This window comes from Dermacentor variabilis, chromosome 8 (genome assembly GCF_050947875.1).
Source record: "Dermacentor variabilis isolate Ectoservices chromosome 8, ASM5094787v1, whole genome shotgun sequence".
NCBI classification, from domain to species: domain Eukaryota; kingdom Metazoa; phylum Arthropoda; class Arachnida; order Ixodida; family Ixodidae; genus Dermacentor; species Dermacentor variabilis.
Window position 1 is genome coordinate 151,702,184 of NC_134575.1, and position 25,291 is coordinate 151,727,474.

A 25,291-nucleotide genomic window follows, 5' to 3' on the forward strand; every position below is an offset into this window, starting at 1 on the left:
CGAGTTTCCTGTGGACCACCAAGAAAGAGTCGCCGGTTTGTAAAGGTAAACAGTGATATTTCATAGGGATGACTATAATTGTTAACATGCAGAGTGGGCACATTAGCATAAATTCATGCCGCTCGTGTGCGCGTAAGCTAAGTGTTTTTTGCGCTAAATCGTCGACTTCTAGAACGCCGAGTTTTCTGCGGACCGCCACGAAAGAATCGCCAGTTGGTAGAAGTAAACAGAGATATTTGAGAGCGATGACTAGAATTGTTAACACGCAGAAAGTGCTCATTGGCATAAAGTCATGCCCCTCGTGTGCGCGTAATATAGGTGTTTTTTGGCTAAATCGTCGACTTCTAGGAATCCGAGTTTTCTGTGGACCGCCTCGGAAGACTCGCCGGTTGGTAGAGGTAGAGAAAGATATATCAGAGCGAGGACTACAATTGTTAACATGAACAGTGTAAACATTGGCATAAAGTCTATGCCACTCGTGTGCGCGTGAGCTAAGCGTTTATTGCGCTAAATCGTAGACTTCAAGAAAGCCGAGTTTTGTGTGGACTCCCACGAAAGAATCGCCGGTTGGTAGAGGTAAACAGAGATATTTGAGAGCGATGACTACAATTGTTAACACGCAGAGTTTACACATAGTTATAAAGTCTTGCCGGTCGTTCGCGCGTCAGCTAAGTGTTTTTTGCGCGAAATCGTCGGCTTCTAGAATGCTGAGTTTTCTGTGGACCGGCACGAAAGAATCGCCGGTTGGTAGAGGTAAACAGAGATATTTCGAAGCGATGACTACAATTGTTAACATGCAGAGTGTGCACATTGGCATAATGTCATGCCGCTCGTGTTTGTCTAAGCTCAGTGTGTTTTGCGCTAAATCGTCGACTTCTAGAAAGCCGAGTTTCCTGTGGACCACCACGAAGGAATCGCCGGTTGGTAGAGGTAAAGAGAGATATATCAGAGCGATGACTACAATTGTTAACACGGAGAGTGTAAACACTGGCATAAAGTCTATGCCACTCGTGTGCGCGCGGGCTAAGCGTTTATTGCACTAAATCGTGGACTTCTAGAAAGGCGAGTGTTCTGTGGACTCCCACGAAAGAATCGCCGGTTGGTAGAGGTAAAAAGATATTTGAGAGCGATGACTACATTTTTTAACACGCGAAGTATACACATTGTCATAAAGTCTTGCCGGTCGTTTGCGCGTCAGCTAGGTGTTTTTTGCACTAAATCGTCGACTTCTAGAAAGCCGAGTTTTCTGCGGACCGCCACGAAAGAATCGCCGGTTGGTAGAGGTAAACAGAGATATTTCAAAGCGATGACTACAATTGTTAACATGCAGAGTGTGCACATTGGCATAATGTCACCCGCTTGTGATCGTGTAAGCTAAGTGTTTTTTGCGCTAAATCGTCGACTTCTAGAAATACGAGTTTCCTGTGGACCACCACGAAGGAATCGCTGGTTGGTAGAGGTTAACAGAGATATTTCACAGCGATTACTACAATTGTTAACACGCAGAGTGTGCACATTGGCATAAAGCCATGCCGCTCATGTGCGCGTAAGCTAAGTGTTTTTTTGCGCTAAATCGTCGACTTCTAGAAAGGCAATCTTTCTGTGGACCGCCACAATAGAATCGCTGGTTGGCAGAGGTAAACAGAGATATTGCAGAGCGATGAGTACATTTGTTAACACGCAGAGCGTGCACATCGGCATAAACTCGTGCCGCTTGTGTTCGCGTGAGCTAAGTGTTTTTTGCGCTAAATCTTCGACTTCTAGAAAGCCGAGTTTCCTGTGAACCGCCAAGAAAGAATCGCCGGTTTGTAGAGGTAAACAGTGATATTTCATAGGGATGACTATAATTGTTAACATGCAGAGTGCGCACATTGGCATAATATCATGCCGCTCGGGTGTGCGTAAGCTAAGTGTTTTTTGCGCTAAATCGTCGACTTCTAGAAAGCCGAGTTTTCTGTGGCCCGCCACGAAAGAATCGCCGGTTGGTAGACGAAAGCGCAGATATTTTAAAACGATGACTACAATTGTTAAACACAGAGTGTGCACATTGGCATAAAGTCATGCCACTCGTGTGCGCGAAAGATAAGTATTTTTTGCGCTAAATCGTCGACTTCTAGAAAACCGAGTTTTCTGTGGACCGCCACGAAAGAATCACCGGTTGGTAGAGGTAAACAGAGATATCTCAGAGCGATGACTACAACTGTTAACACGCAGATTGCGCACATAGGCATAAAGTCATGCAGCTCCTGTGCGCGGAATGTAAGTGTTTCTTGCGCTTAATCATCGACTTCTAGAAAGGCGAGTTTTCTGCGGACCGTCACGAAAAATCGCCGGTTGGTAGAGGTAAACAGATATTTCAGAGCGATGACTGCAATTGTTAACACACAGAGCGTGCACTTCGGTATAAGGTCGTGCCGCTTGTGTTCGCGTGAGCTAAGTGTTTTTTGCGCTAAATCTTCGACTTCTAGAAAGCCGAGTTTCCTGTGGACCACCAAGAAAGAGTCGCGGGTTTGTAAAGGTAAACAGTGATATTTCATAGGGATGACTATAATTGTTAACATGCAGAGTGGGCACATTAGCATAAAGTCATGCCGCTCGTGTGCGCGTAAGCTAAGTGTTTTTTGCGCTAAATCGTCGACTTCTAGAACGCAGAGTTTTCTGCGGACCGCCACGAAAGAATCGCCAGTTGGTAGAAGTAAACAGAGATATTTCAGAGCGATGACTAGAATTGTTAACACGCAGAAAGTGCTCATTGGCATAAAGTCATGCCACTCGTGTGCGCGTAATATAGGTGTTTTTTGGCTAAATCGTCGACTTCTAGGAAGCCGAGTTTTCTGTGGACCGCCACGGAAGACTCGCCGGTTGGTAGAGGTAGAGAAAGATATATCAGAGCGATGACTACAATTGTTAACATGGACAGTGTAAACATTGGCATAAAGTCTATGCCACTCGTGTGCGCGTGAGCTAAGCGTTTATTGCGCTAAATCGTAGACTTCTAGAAAGCCGAGTTTTGTGTGGACTCCCACGAAAGAATCGCCGGTTGGTAGAGGTAAACAGAGATATTTGAGAGCGATGACTACAATTGTTAACACGCAGAGTTTACACATATTTATAAAGTCTTGCCGGTCGTTCGCGCGTCAGCTAAGTGTTTTTTGCGCGAAATCGTCGACTTCTAGAATGCAGAGTTTTCTGTGGACCGCCACGATAGAATCGCCGGTTGGTAGAGGTAAACAGAGATATTTCGAAGCGATGACTACAATTGTTAACATGCAGAGTGCGCACGTTGGTATAAAGTCATGTCGCTTGTGTGCGCGTAAGCTAAGTGTTTTTTGCGTTAAAGCGTCGACTTCTAGAAAGCCGAGTTTTCTGCGGATCGCTACGAAAGAATCGCCAGTTGGTAGAGGTAAACACTAGATATTTCAGAGCGATGACTAGAATTGTTAACACGCAGAAAGTGCACATTGGCATAAAGTCACGCCACTCGTGTGCGCATAAGATAAGTGTTTTTTGGCTAAATCGTCTACTTCTAGGAAGCCGAGTTTTCTGTTGACCGCCACGAAAGAATCGCCGGTTGGTAGAGGTAAAGAGAGATATATCAGGGTGATGACTACAATTGTTAACACGGAGAGTGTATACATTGGCATAAAGTCTATGCCACTCGTGTGCGCGTGAGCTAAGCGTTTATTGTGCTAAATCGTGAATTTCTAGAAAGGGGATTCTTCTGTGGACTCCCACGAAAGAATCGCCGGTTGGTAGAGGTAAACAGAAATATTTGAGAGCGATGACTACAATTGTTAACACGCAGAGTGTACACATTGTCATAAAGTCTTGCCGGTCGTTTGCTCGTTAGCTAAGTGTTTTTTGCGCTAAATCGTCTACTTCTAGAAAGCCGAGTTTTCTGTGGACCGCCACGATAGAATCGCCGGTTGGTAGAGGTAAACAGAGATATTTCGAAGCGATGACTACAATTGTTAACACGTAGAGTGTGCACATTGGCATAAAGTCATGCCGCTCGTGTGCGTCTAAGCTCAGTGTGTTTTGCGCTAAATCGTCGACTTCTAGAAAGCCGAGTTTCCTGTGGACCACCACGAAGGAATCGCCGGTTGGTAGAGGTAAAGAGAGATATATCAGAGCGATGACTACAATTGTTAACACGGAGAGTGTAAACATTGGCATAAAGTCTATGCCACTCGTGTGCGCGTGAGCTAAGCGTTTATTGCACTAAATCGTGGACTTCTAGAAAGGTGAGTGTTCTGTGGACTCCCACGAAAGAATCGCCGGTTGGTAGAGGTAAACAGATATTTGAGAGCGATGACTACATTTTTTAACACGCGAAGTATACACATTGTCATAAAGTCTTGCCGGTCGTTTTCGCGTCAGCTAAGTGTTTTTTGCACTAAATCGTCGACTTCTAGAAAGCCGAGTTTTTTGGGGACCGCCACGAAAGAATCGCCGGTTGGTAGAGGTAAACAGAGATATTTCAAAGCGATGACTACAATTGTTAACATGCAGAGTGTGCACATTGGCATAAAGTCATGCCGCTCGTGATCGTGTAAGCTAAGTGTTTTTTGCGCTAAATCGTCAACTTCTAGAAATCCGAGTTTCCTGTGGACCACCACGAAGGAATCGCCGGTTGGTAGAGGTAAACAGAGATATTTCACAGCTATTAGTACAATTGTTAACACGCAGAGTGTGCACATTGGCATAAAGTCATGCCGCTCATGTGCGCGTAAGCTAAGTGTTTTTTTGCGCTAAATCGTCGACTTCTAGGAAGGCAAGTTTTCTGTGGACCGCCACAATAGAATCGCTGGTTGGCAGAGGTAAACAGAGATATTGCAGAGCGATGAGTACATTTGTTAACACGCAGAGCGTGCACATCGGCATAAAGTCGTGCCGCTTGTGTTCGCGTGAGCTAAGTGTTTTTTGCGCTAAATCGTCGACTTCTAGAAAGCCGAGTTTTCTGTGGCCCGCCACGAAAGAATCGCCGGTTGGTAGACGAAAGCGCAGATATTTTAAAACGATGACTACAATTGTTAAACACAGAGTGTGCACATTGGCATAAAGTCATGCCACTCGTGTGCGCAAAAGATAAGTAATTTTTGCGCTAAATCGTCGACTTCTAGAACACCGAGTTTTCTGTGGACCGCCACGAAAGAATCGCCGGTTGGTAGAGGTAAACAGAGATATCTCAGAGCGATGACTACAACTGTTAACACGCAGATTGCGCACATAGGCATAAAGACATGCAGCTCCTGTGCGCGGAAGGTAAGTGTTTCTTGCGCTTAATCGTCGACTTCTAGAAAGGCGAGTTTTCAACGGACCGTCACGAAAATCGCCGGTTGGTAGAGGTAAACAGATATTTCAGAGCGATGACTGCAATTGTTAACACACAGAGCGTGCACATCGGTATAAAGTCGTGCCGCTTGTGTTCGCGTGAGCTAAGTGTTTTTTGCGCTAAATCTTCGACTTCTAGAAAGCCGAGTTTCCTGTGGACCACCAAGAAAGAGTCGCCGGTTGGTAGAAGTAAACAGTGATATTTCATAGGGATGACTATAATTGTTAACATGCAGAGTGGGCACATTAGCATAAATTCATGCCGCTCGTGTGCGCGTAAGCTAAGTGTTTTTTGCGCTAAATCGTCGACTTCTAGAACGCAGAGTTTTCTGCGGACCGCCACGAAAGAATCGCCAGTTGGTAGAAGTAAACAGAGATATTTGAGAGCGATGACTAGAATTGTTAACACGCAGAAAGTGCTCATTGGCATAAAGTCATGCCCCTCGTGTGCGGGTAATATAGGTGTTTTTTGGCTAAATCGTCGACTTCTAGGAATCCGAGTTTTCTGTGGACCGCCACGGAAGACTCGCCGGTTGGTAGAGGTAGAGAAAGATATATCAGAGCGAGGACTACAATTGTTAACATGGACAGTGTAAACATTGGCATAAAGTCTATGCCACTCGTGTGCGCGTGAGCTAAGCGTTTATTGCGCTAAATCGTAGACTTCTAGAAAGCCGAGTTTTGTGTGGACTCCCACGAAAGAATCGCCGGTTGGTAGAGGTAAACAGAGATATTTGAGAGCGATGACTACAATTGTTAACACGCAGAGTTTACACATAGTTATAAAGTCTTGCCGGTCGTTCGCGCGTCAGCTAAGTGTTTTTTGCGCGAAATCGTCGGCTTCTAGAATGCTGAGTTTTCTGTGGACCGGCACGAAAGAATCGCCGGTTGGTAGAGGTAAACAGAGATATTTCGAAGCGATGACTACAATTGTTAACATGCAGAGTGTGCACATTGGCATAATGTCATGCCGCTCGTGTTTGTCTAAGCTCAGTGTGTTTTGCGCTAAATCGTCGACTTCTAGAAAGCCGAGTTTCCTGTGGACCACCACGAAGGAATCGCCGGTTGGTAGAGGTAAAGAGAGATATATCAGAGCGATGACTACAATTGTTAACATGGAGAGTGTAAACACTGGCATAAAGTCTATGCCTCTCGTGTGCGCGTGAGCTAAGCGTTTATTGCACTAAATCGTGGACTTCTAGAAAGGCGAGTGTTCTGTGGACTCCCACGAAAGAATCGCCGGTTGGTAGAGGTAAAAAGATATTTGAGAGCGATGACTACATTTTTTAACATGCGAAGTATACACATTGTCATAAAGTCTTGCCGGTCGTTTGCGCGTCAGCTAGGTGTTTTTTGCACTAAATCGTCGACTTCTAGAAAGCCGAGTTTTCTGCGGACCGCCACGAAAGAATCGCCGGTTGGTAGAGGTAAACAGAGATATTTCAAAGCGATGACTACAATTGTTAACATGCAGAGTGTGCACATTGGCATAATGTCACCCGCTTGTGATCGTGTAAGCTAAGTGTTTTTTGCGCTAAATCGTCGACTTCTAGAAATACGAGTTTCCTGTGGACCACCACGAAGGAATCGCCGGTTGGTAGAGGTAAACAGAGATATTTCACAGCGATTACTACAATTGTTAACACGCAGAGTGTGCACATTGGCATAAAGCCATGCCGCTCATGTGCGCGTAAGCTAAGTGTTTTTTTGCGCTAAATCGTCGACTTCTAGAAAGGCAATCTTTCTGTGGACCGCCACAATAGAATCGCTGGTTGGCAGAGGTAAACAGAGATATTGCAGAGCGATGAGTACATTTGTTAACACGCAGAGCGTGCACATCGGCATAAAGTCGTGCCGCTTGTGTTCGCGTGAGCTAAGTGTTTTTTGCGCTAAATCTTCGACTTCTAGAAAGCCGAGTTTCCTTTGGACCGCCAAGAAAGAGTCGCGGGTTTGTAAAGGTAAACAGTGATATTTCATAGGGATGACTATAATTGTTAAAATGCAGAGTGGGCACATTAGCATAAAGTCATGCCGCTCGTGTGCGCGTAAGCTAAGTGTTTTTTGCGCTAAATCGTCGACTTCTAGAACGCAGAGTTTTCTGCGGACCGCCACGAAAGAATCGCCAGTTGGTAGAAGTAAACAGAGATATTTCAGAGCGATGACTAGAATTGTTAACACGCAGAAAGTGCTCATTGGCATAAAGTCATGCCCCTCGTGTGCGCGTAATATAGGTGTTTTTTGGCTAAATCGTCGACTTCTAGGAAGCCGAGTTTTCTGTGGACCGCCACGGAAGACTCGCCGGTTGGTAGAGGTAGAGAAAGATATATCAGAGCGATGACTACAATTGTTAACATGGACAGTGTAAACATTGGCATAAAGTCTATGCCACTCGTGTGCGCGTGAGCTAAGCGTTTATTGCGCTAAATCGTAGACTTCTAGAAAGCCGAGTTTTGTGTGGACTCCCACGAAAGAATCGCCGGTTGGTAGAGGTAAACAGAGATATTTGAGAGCGATGACTACAATTGTTAACACGCAGAGTTTACACATATTTATAAAGTCTTGCCGGTCGTTCGCGCGTCAGCTAAGTGTTTTTTGCGCGAAATCGTCGACTTCTAGAATGCAGAGTTTTCTGTGGACCGCCACGATAGAATCGCCGGTTGGTAGAGGTAAACAGAGATGTTTCGAAGCGATGACTACAATTGTTAACATGCAGAGTGCGCACATTGGTATAAAGTCATGTCGCTTGTGTGCGCGTAAGCTAAGTGTTTTTTGCGTTAAAGCGTCGACTTCTCGAAAGCCGAGTTTTCTGCGGATCGCTACGAAAGAATCGCCAGTTGGTAGAGGTAAACATTCGATATTTCAGAGCGATGACTACAATTGTTAACACGCAGAAAGTGCACATTGGCATAAAGTCACGCCACTCGTGTGCGCATAAGATAAGTGTTTTTTGGCTAAATCGTCTACTTCTAGGAAGCCGAGTTTTCTGTTGACCGCCACGAAAGAATCGCCGGTTGGTAGAGGTAAAGAGAGATATATCAGAGTGATGACTACAATTGTTAACACGGAGATTGTACACATTGGCATAAAGTCTATGCCACTCTTGTTCGCGTGAGCTAAGCGTTTATTGTGCTAAATCGTGAACTTCTAGAAAGGCGATTCTTCTGTGGACTCCCACGAAAGAATCGCCGGTTGGTAGAGGTAACCAGAAATATTTGAAAGCGATGACTACAATTGTTAACACGCAGAGTGTACACATTGTCATAAAGTCTTGCCGGTCGTTTGCTCGTTAGCTAAGTGTTTTTTGCGCTAAATCGTCTACTTCTAGAAAGCCGAGTTTTCTGTGGACCGCCACGATAGAATCGCCGGTTGGTAGAGGTAAACAGAGATATTTCGCAGCGATGACTACAATTGTTAACACGCAGAGTGTGCACATTGGCATAAAGTCATGCCGCTCGTGTGCGTCTAAGCTCAGTGTGTTTTGCGCTAAATCGTCGACTTCTAGAAAGCCGAGTTTCCTGTGGACCACCACGAAGGAATCGCCGGTTGGTAGAGGTAAAGAGAGATATATCAGAGCGGTGACTAGAATTGTTAACACGGAGAGTGTAAACATTGGCATAAAGTCTATGCCACTCGTGTGCGCGTGAGCTAAGCGTTTATTGCACTAAATCGTGGACTTCTAGAAAGGTGTGTGTTCTGTGTACTCCCACGAAGGAATCGCCGGTTGGTAGAGGTAAACAGAGATATTTCACAGCGATTAGTACAATTGTTAACACGCAGAGTGTGCACATTGGCATAAAGTCATGCCGCTCATGTGCGCGTAAGCTAAGTGTTTTTTTGCGCTAAATCGTCGACTTCTAGAACGCAGAGTTTTCTGCGGACCGCCACGAAAGAATCGCCAGTTGGTAGAAGTAAACAGAGATATTTCAGAGCGATGACTAGAATTGTTAACACGCAGAAAGTGCTCATTGGCATAAAGTCATGCCCCTCGTGTGCGCGTAATATAGGTGTTTTTTTGGCTAAATCGTCGACCTCTAGGAAGCCGAGTTTTCTGTGGACCGCCACGGAAGACTCGCCGGTTGGTAGAGGTAGAGAAAGATATATCAGAGCGATGACTACAATTGTTAACATGGACAGTGTAAACATTGGCATAAAGTCTATGCCACTCGTGTGCGCGTGAGCTAAGCGTTTATTGCGCTAAATCGTAGAATTCTATAAAGCCGAGTTTTGTGTGGACTCCCACGAAAGAATCGCCGGTTGGTAGAGGTAAACAGAGATATTTGAGAGCGATGACTACAATTGTTAACACGCAGAGTTTACACATAGTTATAAAGTCTTGCCGGTCGTTCGCGCGTCAGCTAAGTGTTTTTTGCGCGAAATCGTCGACTTCTAGAATGCAGAGTTTTCTGTGTACCGGCACGAAAGAATCGCCGGTTGGTAGAGGTAAACAGAGATATTTCGATGCGATGACTACAATTGTTAACACGCAGAGTGTGCACATTGGCATAAAGTCATGCCGCTCGTGAGCGTGTAAGCTAAGTGTTTTTTGCGCTAAATCGTCGACTTTTAGAAAGCCGAGTTTCCTGTGGACCACCACGAAGAAATCGCCGGTTGGTAGAGGTAAACAGAGATATTGCAGAGCGATGAGTACATTTGTTAACACGCAGAGCGTGCACATCGGTATAAAGTCGTGCCACTTGTGTTCGGGTGAGCTAAGTATTTTTTGCGTTAAATCTTCGAATTCTAGAAAGCCGAGTTTCCTGTGGACCGCCAAGAAAGAATCGCCGGTTTGTAGAGGTAAACAGTGATATTTCATAGGGATGAGTACAATTGTTAACACGCAGAGCGTGCACATCGGTATAAAGTCGTGCCGCTTGTGTTCGCGTGAGCTAAGTGTTTTTTGCGTTAAATCTTCGACTTCTAGAAAGCCGAGTTTCCTGGGGACCGCCAAGAAAGAATCGCCGGTTTGTAGAGGTAAACAGTGATATTTCATAGGGATGACTATAATTGTTAACATGCAGAGTGTGCACATTGGCATAAAGTCATGCCGCTCGTGTATGCGTAAGCTAAGTGTTTCTTGCGCTTAATCGTCGACTTCTAGAAAGCCGAGTTTCCTGTCGACCGCCAAGAAAGAATCGCCGGTTGGTAGAGGTAAACAGAGATATTTGAGAGCGATGACTACAATTGTTAACACGCAGAGTTTACACATAGTTATAAAGCCTTGCCGGTAGTTCGCGCGTCAGCTAAGTGTTTTTTGCGCTAAATGGTCGACTTCTAGAATGCAGAGTTTTCTGTGGACCGGCACGAAAGAATCGCCGGTTGGTAGAGGTGAACAGAGATATTTCGAAGCGATGACTACAATTGTTAACAGGCAGAGCGTGCACATTGGCATAAAGTCATGCCGCTCGTGAGCATGTAAGCTAAGTGTTTTTTGCGCTAAATCGTCGACTTCTAGAAAGCCGAGTTTCCTGTGGACCGCCAAGAAAGAATCGCCGGTTTGTAGAGGTAAACAGTGATATTTTATAGGGAGTACTATAATTGTTAATATGCAGAGTGTGCACATTGGCATAAAGTCATGTCGCTCGTGGGCGCGTAAGCTAAGTGTTTTTGCGCTAAATCGTCGACTTCTAGAAAGCCGAGTTTTCTGTGGCCCGCCACGAAAGAATCGCCGGTAGGTAGAGGTAAGCGCAGATATTTTAGAACGATGACTACAATTGTTAACACGCAGAAAGTGCACATTGGCATAAAGTCATGCTCCTCGTGTGCGCGTAATATAAGTGTTTTTTGGCTAAATCGTCGACTTCTAGGAAGCCGAGTTTTTTGTGGACCGCCACGGAAGACTCGCCGGTTGGTAGAGGTAGAGAAAGATATATCAGAGCGATGACTACAATTGTTAACACGGACAGTGTAAACATTGGCATAAAGTCTATGGCACTCGTGTGCACGTGAGCTAAGCGTTTATTGCGCTAAATCGTAGGCTTCTAGAAAGCCGAGTTCTGTGTGGACTCCCACGAAAGGATCGCCGGTTGGTAGAGGTAAACAGAGATATTTGAGAGCGATGACTAAAAATTGTTAACACGCAGAGTTAACACATAGTTATAAAGTCTTGCCGGTCGTTCGCGCGTCAGCTAAGTGTCTTTTGCGCGAAATCGTCGACTTCTAGAGTGCAGAGTTTTCTGTCGACCGGCACGAAAGAATCGCCGGTTGGTAGAGGTAAACAGAGATATTGCAGAGCGATGAGTACAATTGTTAACACGCAGAGCGTGCACATCGGTATAAAGTCGTGCCGCTTGTGTTCGCGTGAGCTAAGTGTTTTTTGCGTTAAATCTTCGAATTCTAGAAAGCCGATTTTCCTGTGGACCGCCAAGAAAGAATCGCCGGTTTGTAGAGGTAAACAGTGATATTTCATAGGGATGACTATAATTGTTAACATGCAGAGTGTGCACTTTGGCATAAAGTCATGCCGCTCGTGTATGCGTAAGCTAAGTGTTTTTTGCGCTAAATCGTCGAATTCTAGAACGCCGAGTTTTCTGTGGACCGCCACGAAAGAATCGCCGGTTGGTAGAGGTAAACAGAGATATCTCAGAGCGATGACTACAACAGGTAACACGCAGATTGCGCACATAGGCATAACGTCATGCAGCTCCTGTGGGCGTAAGTTAAGTGTTTCTTGCGCTTAATCGTCGACTTCTAGTACGCCGAGTTTCCTGTCGACCGCCAAAAAAGAATCGCCGGTTTGTAGAGGTAAACAGTGATATTTCATAGGGATGACTATAATTGTTAACATGCAGAGTGAGCACATTAGCATAAAGTCATGCCGCTCGTGTGCGCGTAAGCTAAGTGTTTTTTGCGCTAAATCGTCGACTTCTAGAAAGCCGAGATTTCTGTGGACCGTCACGGAAGACTCGCCGGTTGGTAGAGGTAGAGAAAGATATATCAGAGCGATGACTACAATTGTTAACACGGACAATGTAAACATTGGCATAAAATCTATGCCACTCGTGTGCGCGTCAGCTAAGTGTTTTTTGCGCTAAATGGTCGACTTCTAGAAAGCAGAGTTTTCTGTGGACCGGCGCGAAAGAATCGCCGGTTGGTAGAGGTAAACAGAGATATTTCGAAGCGATGACTACAATTGTTAACACGCAGAGTGTGCACATTGGCATAAAGTCATGCCGCTCGTGAGCGTGTAAGCTGAGTGTTTTTTGCGCTAAATCGTCGACTTCTAGAAAGCCGAGTTTCCTGTGGACCACCACGAAGGAATCGCCGGTTGGTAGAGGTAAACAGAGACATTTCAGAGCGATGACTGCAATTGTTAACAAGCAGAGCGTGCACAATGGTATAAAGTCGTGCCGCTCGCGTTCGCGTGAGCTAAGTGTTTTTTGCGTTAAATCTTCGACTTCTAGAAAGCCGAGTTTCCTGTGGACCGCCAAGAAAGAATCGCCGGTTGGTAGAGGTAAACAGAGATATTTGAGAGCGATGACTACAATTGTTAACACGCAGAGTTTACACATAGTTATAAAGCCTTGCCGGTAGTTCGCGCGTCAGCTAAGTGTTTTTTGCGCTAAATGGTCGACTTCTAGAATGCAGAGTTTTCTGTGGACCGGCACGAAAGAATCGCCGGTTGGTTGAGGTAAACAGAGATATTTCGAAGCGATGACTACAATTGTTAACAGGCAGAGCGTGCACATTGGCATAAAGTCATGCCGCTCGTGTGCGCGTAAGCGAAGTGTTTTTTGCGCTAAATCGTCGACTTCTAGAAAGCCGAGTTTTCTGTGGCCCGCCACGAAAGAATCGCCGGTTGGTAGAGGTAAGCGCAGATATTTTAGAACGATGACTACAATTGTTAACACGCAGAAAGTGCACATTGGCATAAAGTCATGCCCCTCGTGTGCGCATAATATAAGTGTTTTTTGGCTAAATCGTCGACTTCTAGGAAGCCGAGTTTTTTGTGGACCGCCATGGAAGACTCGCCGGTTGGTAGAAGTAGAGAAAGATATATCAGAGCGATGGCTACAATTGTTACCATGGACAGTGTAAACATTGGCATAAAGTCTATGCCACTCGTGTGCGCGTGAGCTAAGCGTTTATTGCGCTAAATCGTAGACTTCTAGAAAGCGGAGTTTTGTGTGGACTCCCACGAAAGAATCGCCGGTTTGTAGAGGTTAACAGAGATATTTGAGAGCGATGACTACAATTGTTAACACGCAGAGTGTACACATTGTCATAAAGTCTTGCCGGTCGTTTGCTCGTTAGCTAAGTGTTTTTTGCGCTTAATCGTATACTTCTAGAAAGCCGAGTTTTCTGTGGACCGCCACGATAGAATCGCCGGTTGGTAGAGGTAAACAGAGATATTTCGAAGCGATGACTACAATTGTTAACACGCAGAGTGTGCACATTGGCATAAAGTCATGCCGCTCGTGTGCGTCTAAGCTAAGTGTTTTTGCGCTAAATCTTCGACTTCTAGAAAGCAGAGTTTTCTGTTGACCGCCAAGAAAGAATCGCCGGTTGGTAGAAGTAAACAGTGATATTTCATAGGGATGACTATAATTGTTAACATGCAGAGTGCGCACATTGGTATAAAGTCATGTCGCTTGTGTGCGCGTAAGCTAAGTGTTTTTTGCGTTAAAGCGTCGACTTCTAGAAAGCCGAGTTTCTGCGGATCGCTTCGAAAGAATCGCCACTTGGTAGAGGTAAACATTATATATTTAAGTGCGATGACTACAATTGTTAACACGCAGAAAGTGCACATTGGCATAAAGTCACGCCACTCGTGTGCGCATAAGATAAGTGTTTTTTGGCTAAATCGTCGACTTCTAGAAAGCCGAGTTTCCTGTGGACCACCACGAAGGAATCGCCGGTTGGTAGAGGTAAAGAGAGATATATCAGAGCGATGACTACAATTGTTAACATGGAGAGTGTAAACACTGGCATAAAGTCTATGCCACTCGTGTGCGCGTGAGCTAAGCGTTTATTGCACTAAATCGTGGACTTCTAGAAAGGCGAGTGTTCTGTGGACTCCCACGAAAGAATCGCCGGTTGGTAGAGGTAAAAAGATATTTGAGAGCGATGACTACATTTTTTAACACGCGAAGTATACACATTGTCATAAAGTCTTGCCGGTCGTTTGCGCGTCAGCTAGGTGTTTTTTGCACTAAATCGTCGACTTCTAGAAAGCCGAGTTTTCTGCGGACCGCCACGAAAGAATCGCCGGTTGGTAGAGGTAAACAGAGATATTTCAAAGCGATGACTACAATTGTTAACATGCAGAGTGTGCACATTGGCATAATGTCACCCGCTTGTGATCGTGTAAGCTAAGTGTTTTTTGCGCTAAATCGTCGACTTCTAGAAATACGAGTTTCCTGTGGACCACCACGAAGGAATCGCCGGTTGGTAGAGGTAGAGATATTTCACAGCGATTACTACAATTGTTAACACGCAGAGTGTGCACATTGGCATAAAGCCATGCCGCTCATGTGCGCGTAAGCTAAGTGTTCTTTTTGCGCTAAATCGTCGACTTCTAGAAAAGCAATCTTTCTGTGGACCGCCACAATAGAATCGCTGGTTGGCAGAGGTAAACAGAGATATTGCAGAGCGATGAGTACATTTGTTAACACGCAGAGCGTGCACATCGGCATAAAGTCGTGCCGCTTGTGTTCGCGTGAGCTAAGTGTTTTTTGCGCTAAATCTTCGACTTCTAGAAAGCCGAGTTTCCTGTGAACCGCCAAGAAAGAATCGCCGGTTTGTAGAGGTAAACAGTGATATTTCATAGGGACGACTATAATTGTTAACATGCAGAGTGTGCACATTGGCATAATATCATGCCGCTCGGGTGTGCATAAGCTAAGTGTTTTTTGCGCTAAATCGTCGACTTCTAGAAAGCCGAGTTTTCTGTGGCCCGCCACGAAAGAATCGCCGGTTGGTAGACGAAAGCGCAGATATTTTAAAACGATGACTACAATTGTTAAACACAGAGTGTGCACATTGGCATAAAGTCATGCCACTCGTGTGCGCGAAAGATAAGTATTTTTTGCGCTAAATCGTCGACGTCTAGAAAACCGAGTTTTCTGTGGACCGCCACGAAAGAATCGCCGGTTGGTAGAGGTACACAGAGATATCTCAGAGCGATGACTACAACTGTTAACACGCAGATTGCGCACATAGGCATAAAGTCATGCAGCTCCTGTGCGCGGAAGGTAAGTGTTTCTTGCGCTTAATCGTCGACTTCTAGAAAGGCGAGTTTTCTGCGGACCGTCACGAAAAATCGCCGGTTGGTAGAGGTAAACAGATATTTCAGAGCGATGACTGCAATTGTTAACACACAGAGCGTGCACTTCGGTATAAGGTCGTGCCGCTTGTGTTCGCGTGAGCTAAGTGTTTTTTGCGCTAAATCTTCGACTTCTAGAAAGCCGAGTTTCCTGTGGACCGCCAAGAAAGAGTCGCGGGTTTGTAAAGGTAAACAGTGATATTTCATAGGGATGACTATAATTGTTAAAATGCAGAGTGGGCACATTAGCATAAAGTCATGCCGCTCGTGTGCGCGTAAGCTAAGTGTTTTTTGCGCTAAATCGTCGACTTCTAGAACGCAGAGTTTTCTGCGGACCGCCACGAAAGAATCGCCAGTTGGTAGAAGTAAACAGAGATATTTCAGAGCGATGACTAGAATTGTTAACACGCAGAAAGTGCTCATTGGCATAAAGTCATGCCCCTCGTGTGCGCGTAATATAGGTGTTTTTTGGCTAAATCGTCGACTTCTAGGAAGCCGAGTTTTCTGTGGACCGCCACGGAAGACTCGCCGGTTGGTAGAGGTAGAGAAAGATATATCAGAGCGATGACTACAATTGTTAACATGGACAGTGTAAACATTGGCATAAAGTCTATGCCACTCGTGTGCGCGTGAGCTAAGCGTTTATTGCGCTAAATCGTAGAGTTCTAGAAAGCCGAGTTTTGTGTGGACTCCTACGAAAGAATCGCCGGTTGGTAGAGGTAAACAGAGATATTTGAGAGCGATGACTACAATTGTTAACACGCAGAGTTTACACATAGTTATAAAGTCTTGCCGGTCGTTCGCGCGTCAGCTAAGTGTTTTTTGCGCGAAATCGTCGACTTCTAGAATGCAGAGTTTTCTGTGTACCGGCACGAAAGAATCGCCGGTTGGTAGAGGTAAACAGAGATATTTCGAAGCGATGACTACAATTGTTAACACGCAGAGTGTGCACATTGGCATAAAGTCATGCCGCTCGTGAGCGTGTAAGCTAAGTGTTTTTTGCGCTAAATCGTCGACTTTTAGAAAGCCGAGTTTCCTGTGGACCACCACGAAGAAATCGCCGGTTGGTAGAGGTAAACAGAGATATTGCAGAGCGATGAGTACATTTGTTAACACGCAGAGCGTGCACATCGGTATAAAGTCGTGCCACTTGTGTTCGGGTGAGCTAAGTATTTTTTGCGTTAAATCTTCGAATTCTAGAAAGCCAAGTTTCCTGTGGACCACCACGAAGGAATCGCCGGTTGGTAGAGGTAAAGAGAGATATATCAGAGCGGTGACTAGAATTGTTAACACGGAGAGTGTAAACATTGGCATAAAGTCTATGCCACTCGTGTGCGCGTGAGCTAAGCGTTTATTGTACTAAATCGTGGACTTCTAGAAAGGTGAGTGTTCTGTGTACTCCCACGAAGGAATCGCCGGTTGGTAGAGGTAAACAGAGATATTTCACAGCGATTAGTACAATTGTTAACACGCAGAGTGTGCACATTGGCATAAAGTCATGCCGCTCATGTGCGCGTAAGCTAAGTGTTTTTTTGCGCTAAATCGTCGACTTCTAGAAAGGCAAGCTTTCTGTGGACCGCCACAATAGAATCGCTGGTTGGCAGAGGTAAACAGAGATATTGCAGAGCGATGAGTACATTTCTTAACACGCAGAGCGTGCACATCGGCATAAAGTCGTACCGCTTGTGTTCGCGTGAGCTAAGTGTTTTTTGCGCTAAATCTTCGACTTCTAGAAAGCCGAGTTTCCTGTGGACTGCCAAGAAAGAATCGCCGGTTTGTAGAGGTAAACAGTGATATTTCATAGGGATGACTATAATTGTTAACATGCAGAGTGTGCACATTGGCATAATGTCATGCCGCTCGTGTGTGCGTAAGCTATGTGTTTTTTGCGCTAAATCGTCGACTTCTAGAAAGCCGAGTTTTCTGTGGCCCGCCACGAAAGAATCGCCGGTTGGTAGACGAAAGCGCAGATATTTTAGAACGATGACTACAATTGTTAAACACAGAGTGTGCACATTGGCGTAAAGTCATGCTACTCGTGTGCGCGAAAGATAAGTATTTTTTGCGCTAAATCGTCGACTTCTAGAACACCGAGTTTTCTGTGGACCGCCACGAAAGAATCGCCGGTTGGTAGAGGTAAACAGAGATATCTCAGAGCGATGACTACAACTGTTAACACGCAGATTGCGCACATAGGCATAAAGTCATGCAGCTCCTGTGCGCGGAAGGTAAGTGTTTCTTGCGCTTAATCGTCGACTTCTAGAAAGGCGAGTTTTCTACGGACCGTCACGAAAAATCGCCGGTTGGTAGAGGTAAACAGATATTTCAGAGCGATGACTGCAATTGTTAACACACAGAGCGTGCACATCGGTATAAAGTCGTGCCGCTTGTGTTCGCGTGAGCTAAGTGTTTTTTGCGCGAAATCTTCGACTTCTAGAAAGCCGAGTTTCCTGAGGACCACCAAGAAAGAGTCGCCGGTTTGTAAAGGTAAACAGTGATATTTCATAGGGATGACTATAATTGTTAACATGCAGAGTGGGCACATTAGCATAAAGTCATGCCGCTCGTGTGCGCGTAAGCTAAGTGTTTTTTGCGCTAAATCGTCGACTTCTAGAACGCCGAGTTTTCTGCGGACCGCCACGAAAGAATCGCCAGTTGGTAGAAGTAAACAGAGATATTTCAGAGCGATGACTAGAATTGTTAACACGCAGAAAGTGCTCATTGGCATAAAGTCATGCCCCTCGTGTGCGCGTAATATAGGTGTTTTTTGGCTAAATCGTCGACCTCTAGGAAGCCGAGTTTTCTGTGGACCGCCACGGAAGACTCGCCGGTTGGTAGAGGTAGAGAAAGATATATCAGAGCGATGACTACAATTGTTAACATGGACAGTGTAAACATTGGCATAAAGTCTATGCCACTCGTGTGCGCGTGAGCTAAGCGTTTATTGCGCTAAATCGTAGAATTCCATAAAGCCGAGTTTTGTGTGGACTCCCACGAAAGAATCGCCGGTTGGTAGAGGTAAACAGAGATATTTGAGAGCGATGACTACAATTGTTAACACGCAGAGTTTACACATAGTTATAAAGTCTTGCCGGTCGTTCGCGCGTCAGCTAAGTGTTTTTTGCGCGAAATCGTCGACTTCTAGAATGCAGAGTTTTCTGTGTACCGGCACGAAAGAATCGCCGGTTGGTAGAGGTAAACAGAGATATTTCGAAGCGATGACTACAATTGTTAACACGCAGAGTGTGCACATTGGCATAAAGTCATGCCGCTCGTGAGCGTGTAAGCTAAGTGTTTTTTGCGCTAAATCGTCGACTTTTAGAAAGCCGAGTTTCCTGTGGACCACCACGAAGAAATCGCCGGTTGGTAGAGGTAAACAGAGATATTGCAGAGCGATGAGTACATTTGTTAACACGCAGAGCGTGCACATCGGTATAAAGTCGTGCCACTTGTGTTCGGGTGAGCTAAGTATTTTTTGCGTTAAATCTTCGAATTCTAGAAAGCCGAGTTTCCTGTGGACCGCCAAGAAAGAATCGCCGGTTTGTAGAGGTAAACAGTGATATTTCATAGGGATGAGTACAATTGTTAACACGCAGAGCGTGCACATCGGTATAAAGTCGTGCCGCTTGTGTTCGCGTGAGCTAAGTGTTTTTTGCGTTAAATCTTCGACTTCTAGAAAGCCGAGTTTCCTGTGGACCGCCAAGAAAGAATCGCCGGTTTGTAGAGGTAAACAGTGATATTTCATAGGGATGACTATAATTGTTAACATGCAGAGTGTGCACATTGGCATAAAGTCATGCCGCTCGTGTATGCGTAAGCTAAGTGTTTCTTGCGCTTAATCGTCGACTTCTAGAAAGCCGAGTTTCCTGTCGACCGCCAAGAAAGAATCGCCGGTTGGTAGAGGTAAACAGAGATATTTGAGAGCGATGACTACAATTGTTAACACGCAGAGTTTACACATAGTTATAAAGCCTTGCCGGTAGTTCGCGCGTCAGCTAAGTGTTTTTTGCGCTAAATGGTCGACTTCTAGAATGCAGAGTTTTCTGTGGACCGGCACGAAAGAATCGCCGGTTGGTAGAGGTAAACAGAGATATTTCGAAGGGATGACTACAATTGTTAACAGGCAGAGCGTGCACATTGGCATAAAGTCATGCCGCTCGTGAGCATGTAAGCTAAGTGTTTTTTGCGCTAAATCGTCGACTTCTAGAAAGCCGAGTTTCCTGTGGACCGCCAAGAAAGAATCGCCGGTTTGTAGAGGTAAACAGTGATATTTTATAGGGAGTACTATAATTGTTAATATGCAGAGTGTGCACATTGGCATAAAGTCATGTCGCTCGTGGTCGCGTAAGCTAAGTGTTTTTGCGCTAAATCGTCGACTTCTAGAAAGCCGAGTTTTCTGTGGCCCGCCACGAAAGAATCGCCGGTTGGTAGAGGTAAGCGCAGATATTTTAGAACGATGACTACAATTGTTAACACGCAGAAAGTGCACATTGGCATAAAGTCATGCTCCTCGTGTGCGCGTAATATAAGTGTTTTTTGGCTAACTCGTCGACTTCTAGGAAGCCGAGTTTTTTGTGGACCGCCACGGAAGACTCGCCGGTTGGTAGAGGTAGAGAAAGATATATCAGAGCGATGACTACAATTGTTAACACGGACAGTGTAAACATTGGCATAAAGTCTATGGCACTCGTGTGCACGTGAGCTAAGCGTTTATTGCGCTAAATCGTAGGCTTCTAGAAAGCCGAGTTCTGTGTGGACTCCCACGGAAGAATCGCCGGTTGGTAGAGGTAAACAGAGATATTTGAGAGCGATGACTAAAAATTGTTAACACGCAGAGTTAACACATAGTTATAAAGTCTTGCCGGTCGTTCGCGCGTCAGCTAAGTGTCTTTTGCGCGAAATCGTCGACTTCTAGAATGAAGAGTTTTCTGTCGACCGGCACGAAAGAATCGCCGGTTGGTAGAGGTAAACAGAGATATTGCAGAGCGATGAGTACAATTGTTAACACGCAGAGCGTGCACATCGGTATAAAGTCGTGCCGCTTGTGTTCGCGTGAGCTAAGTGTTTTTTGCGTTAAATCTTCGAATTCTAGAAAGCCGATTTTCCTGTGGACCGCCAAGAAAGAATCGCCGGTTTGTAGAGGTAAACAGTGATATTTCATAGGGATGACTATAATTGTTAACATGCAGAGTGTGCACTTTGGCATAAAGTCATGCCGCTCGTGTATGCGTAAGCTAAGTGTTTTTGCGCTAAATCGTCGAATTCTAGAACGCCGAGTTTTCTGTGGACCGCCACGAAAGAATCGCCGGTTGGTAGAGGTAAACAGAGATATCTCAGAGCGATGACTACAACAGTTAACACGCAGATTGCGCACATAGGCATAACGTCATGCAGCTCCTGTGGGCGTAAGTTAAGTGTTTCTTGCGCTTAATCGTCGATTCTAGTACGCCGAGTTTCCTGTCGACCGCCAAAAAAGAATCGCCGGTTTGTAGAGGTAAACAGTGATATTTCATAGGGATGACTATAATTGTTAACATGCAGAGTGAGCACATTAGCATAAAGTCATGCCGCTCGTGTGCGCGTAAGCTAAGTGTTTTTTGCGCTAAATCGTCGACTTCTAGAAAGCCGAGATTTCTGTGGACCGTCACGGAAGACTCGCCGGTTGGTAGAGGTAGAGAAAGATATATCAGAGCGATGACTACAATTGTTAACACGGACAATGTAAACATTGGCATAAAGTCTATGCCACTCGTGTGCGCGTCAGCTAAGTGTTTTTTGCGCTAAATGGTCGACTTCTAGAAAGCAGAGTTTTCTGTGGACCGGCGCGAAAGAATCGCCGGTTGGTAGAGGTAAACAGAGATATTTCGAAGCGATGACTACAATTGTTAACACGCAGAGTGTGCACATTGGCATAAAGTCATGCCGCTCGTGAGCGTGTAAGCTGAGTGTTTTTTGCGCTAAATCGTCGACTTCTAGAAAGCCGAGTTTCCTGTGGACCACCACGAAGGAATCGCCGGTTGGTAGAGGTAAACAGAGACATTTCAGAGCGATGACTGCAATTGTTAACAAGCAGAGCGTGCACATTGGTATAAAGTCGTGCCGCTCGCGTTCGCGTGAGCTAAGTGTTTTTTGCGTTAAATCTTCGACTTCTAGAAAGCCGAGTTTCCTGTGGACCGCCAAGAAAGAATCGCCGGTTGGTAGAGGTAAACAGAGATATTTGAGAGCGATGACTACAATTGTTAACACGCAGAGTTTACACATAGTTATAAAGCCTTGCCGGTAGTTCGCGCGTCAGCTAAGTGTTTTTTGCGCTAAATGGTCGACTTCTAGAATGCAGAGTTTTCTGTGGACCGGCACGAAAGAATCGCCGGTTGGTTGAGGTAAACAGAGATATTTCGAAGCGATGACTACAATTGTTAACAGGCAGAGCGTGCACATTGGCATAAAGTCATGCCGCTCGTGAGCGTGTAAGCTAAGTGTTTTTTGCGCTAAATCGTCGACTTCCTGAAAGCCGAGTTTCCTGTGGACCGCCAAGAAAGAATCGCCGGTTTGTAGAGGTAAACAGTGATATTTCATATGGATGACTATAATTGTTAACATGCAGAGTGTGCACATTGGCATAAAGTCATGCCGCTCGTGTGCGCGTAAGCGAAGTGTTTTTTGCGCTAAATCGTCGACTTCTAGAAAGCCGAGTTTTCTGTGGCCCGCCACGAAAGAATCGCCGGTTGGTAGAGGTAAGCGCAGATATCTTAGAACGATGACTACAATTGTTAACAGGCAGAAAGTGCACATTGGCATAAAGTCATGCCCCTCGTGTGCGCATAATATAAGTGTTTTTTGGCTAAATCGTCGACTTCTAGGAAGCCGAGTTTTTTGTGGACCGCCACGGAAGACTCGCCGGTTGGTAGAAGTAGAGAAAGATATATCAGAGCGATGGCTACAATTGTTACCATGGACAGTGTAAACATTGGCATAAAGTCTATGCCACTCGTGTGCGCGTGAGCTAAGCGTTTATTGCGCTAAATCGTAGACTTCTAGAAAGCCGAGTTTTGTGTGGACTCCCACGAAAGAATCGCCGGTTTGTAGAGGTTAACAGAGATATTTGAGAGCGATGACTACAATTGTTAACACGCAGAGTGTACACATTGTCATAAAGTCTTGCCGGTCGTTTGCTCGTTAGCTAAGTGTTTTTTGCGCTTAATCGTATACTTCTAGAAAGCCGAGTTTTCTGTGGACCGCCACGATAGAATCGCCGGTTGGTAGAGGTAAACAGAGATATTTCGAAGCGATGACTACAATTGTTAACACGCAGAGTGTGCACATTGGCATAAAGTCATGCCGCTCGTGTGCGTCTAAGCTAAGTGTTTTTGCGCTAAATCTTCGACTTCTAGAAAGCAGAGTTTTCTGTTGACCGCCAAGAAAGAATCGCCGGTTGGTAGAAGTAAACAGTGATATTTCATAGTGATGACTATAATTGTTAACATGCAGAGTGCGCACATTGGTATAAAGTCATGTCGCTTGTGTGCGCGTAAGCTAAGTGTTTTTTGCGTTAAAGCGTCGACTTCTAGAAAGCCGAGTTTCTGCGGATCGCTTCGAAAGAATCGCCAGTTGGTAGAGGTAAACATTATATATTTAAGTGCGATGACTACAATTGTTAACACGCAGAAAGTGCACATTGGCATAAAGTCACGCCACTCGTGTGCGCATAAGATAAGTGTTTTTTGGCTAAATCGTCTACTTCTAAGAAGCCGAGTTTTCTGTTGACCGCCACGAAAGAATCGCCGGTTGGTAGAGGTAAAGAGAGATATATCAGAGTGATGACTACAATTGTTAACACGGAGAGTGTACACATTGGCATAAAGTCTATGCCGCTCGTGTGCGCGTGAGCTAAGCGTTTATTGTGCTAAATCGTGAACTTCGAGAAAGGCGATTCTTCTGTGGACTCCCACGAAAGAATCGCCGGTTGGTTGAGGTAAACAGAAATATTTGAGAGCGATGACTACAATTGTTAACACGCAGAGTGTACACATTGTCATAAAGTCTTGCCGGTCGTTTGCTCGTTAGCTAAGTGTTTTTTGCGCTTAATCGTATACTTCTAGAAAGCCGAGTTTTCTGTGGACCGCCACGATAGAATCGCCGGTTGGTAGAGGGAAACAGAGATATTTCGAAGCGATGACTACAATTGTTAACACGCAGAGTGTGCACATTGGCATAAAGTCATGCCGCTCGTGTGCGTCTAAGCTCAGTGTGTTTTGCGCTAAATCGTCGACTTCTAGAAAGCCGACTTTCCTGTGGACCACCACGAAGGAATCGCCGGTTGGTAGAGGTAAAGAGAGATATATCAGAGCGATGACTACAATTGTTAACACTTAGAGTGTAAACATTGGCATAAAGTCTATGCCACTCGTGTGCGCGTGAGCTAAGCGTTTATTGCACTAAATCGTGGACTTCTAGAAAGGTGAGTGTTCTGTGGACTCCCACGAAAGAATCGCCGGTTGGTAGAGGTAAACAGATATTTGAGAGCGATGACTACATTTTTTAACACGCGAAGTATACACATTGTCATAAAGTCTTGCCGGTCGTTTGCGCGTCAGCTAAGTGTTTTTTGCACTAAATCGTCGACTTCTAGAAAGCCGAGTTTTCTGGGGACCGCCACGAAAGAATCGCCGGTTGGTAGAGGTAAACAGAGATATTGCAGAGCGATGAGTACATTTGTTAACACGCAGAGCGTGCACATCGGCATAAAGTCGTGCCGCTTGTGTTCGCGTGAGCTAAGTGTTTTTTGCGTTGAATCTTCGACTTCTGGAAAGCCGAGTTTCCTGTGGACCGCCGAGAAAGAATCGCCGGTTTGTAGAGGTAAACAGTGATATTTCATAGGGATGACTATAATTGTTAACATGCAGAGTGTGCACATGGGCATAAAGTCATGCCGCTCGTGTGTGCGTAAGCTAAGTGTTTTTTGCGCTAAATCGTCGACTTCTAGAAAGCTGAGTTTTCTGTGGCCCGCCACGAAAGAATCGCCGGTTGTTAGACGAAAGCGCAGATATTTTAAAACGATGGCTACAATTGTTAAACACAGAGTGTGCACATTGGCATAAAGTCATGCCACTCGTGTGCGCGAAAGATAAGTATTTTTTGCGCTAAATCGTCGACTTCTAGAACACCGAGTTTTCTGTGGACAGCCACGAAAGAATCGCCGGTTGGTAGAGGTAAACAGAGATATCTCAGAGCGATGACTACAACTGTTAACACGCAGATTGCGCACATAGGCATAAAGTCATGCAGCTCCTGTGCGCGGAAGGTAAGTGTTTCTTGCGCTTAATCGTCGACTTCTAGAAAGGCGAGTTTTCTGCGGACCGTCACGAAAAATCGCCGGTTGGTAGAGGTAAACAGATATTTCAGAGCGATGACTGCAATTGTTAACACACAGAGCGTGCACATCTGTATAAAGTCGTGCCGCTTGTGTTCGCGTGAGCTAAGTGTTTTTTGCGCTAAATCTTCGACTTCTAGAAAGCCGAGTTTCCTGTGGACCGCCAAGAAAGAGTCGCCGGTTTGCAAAGGTAAACAGAGATATTTCATAGGGATGACTATAATTGTTAACATGCAGATTGGGCACATTAGCATAAAGTCATGCCGCTCGTGTGCGCGTAAGCTAAGTGTTTTTTGCGCTTAATCGTCGACTTCTAGAACGCCGAG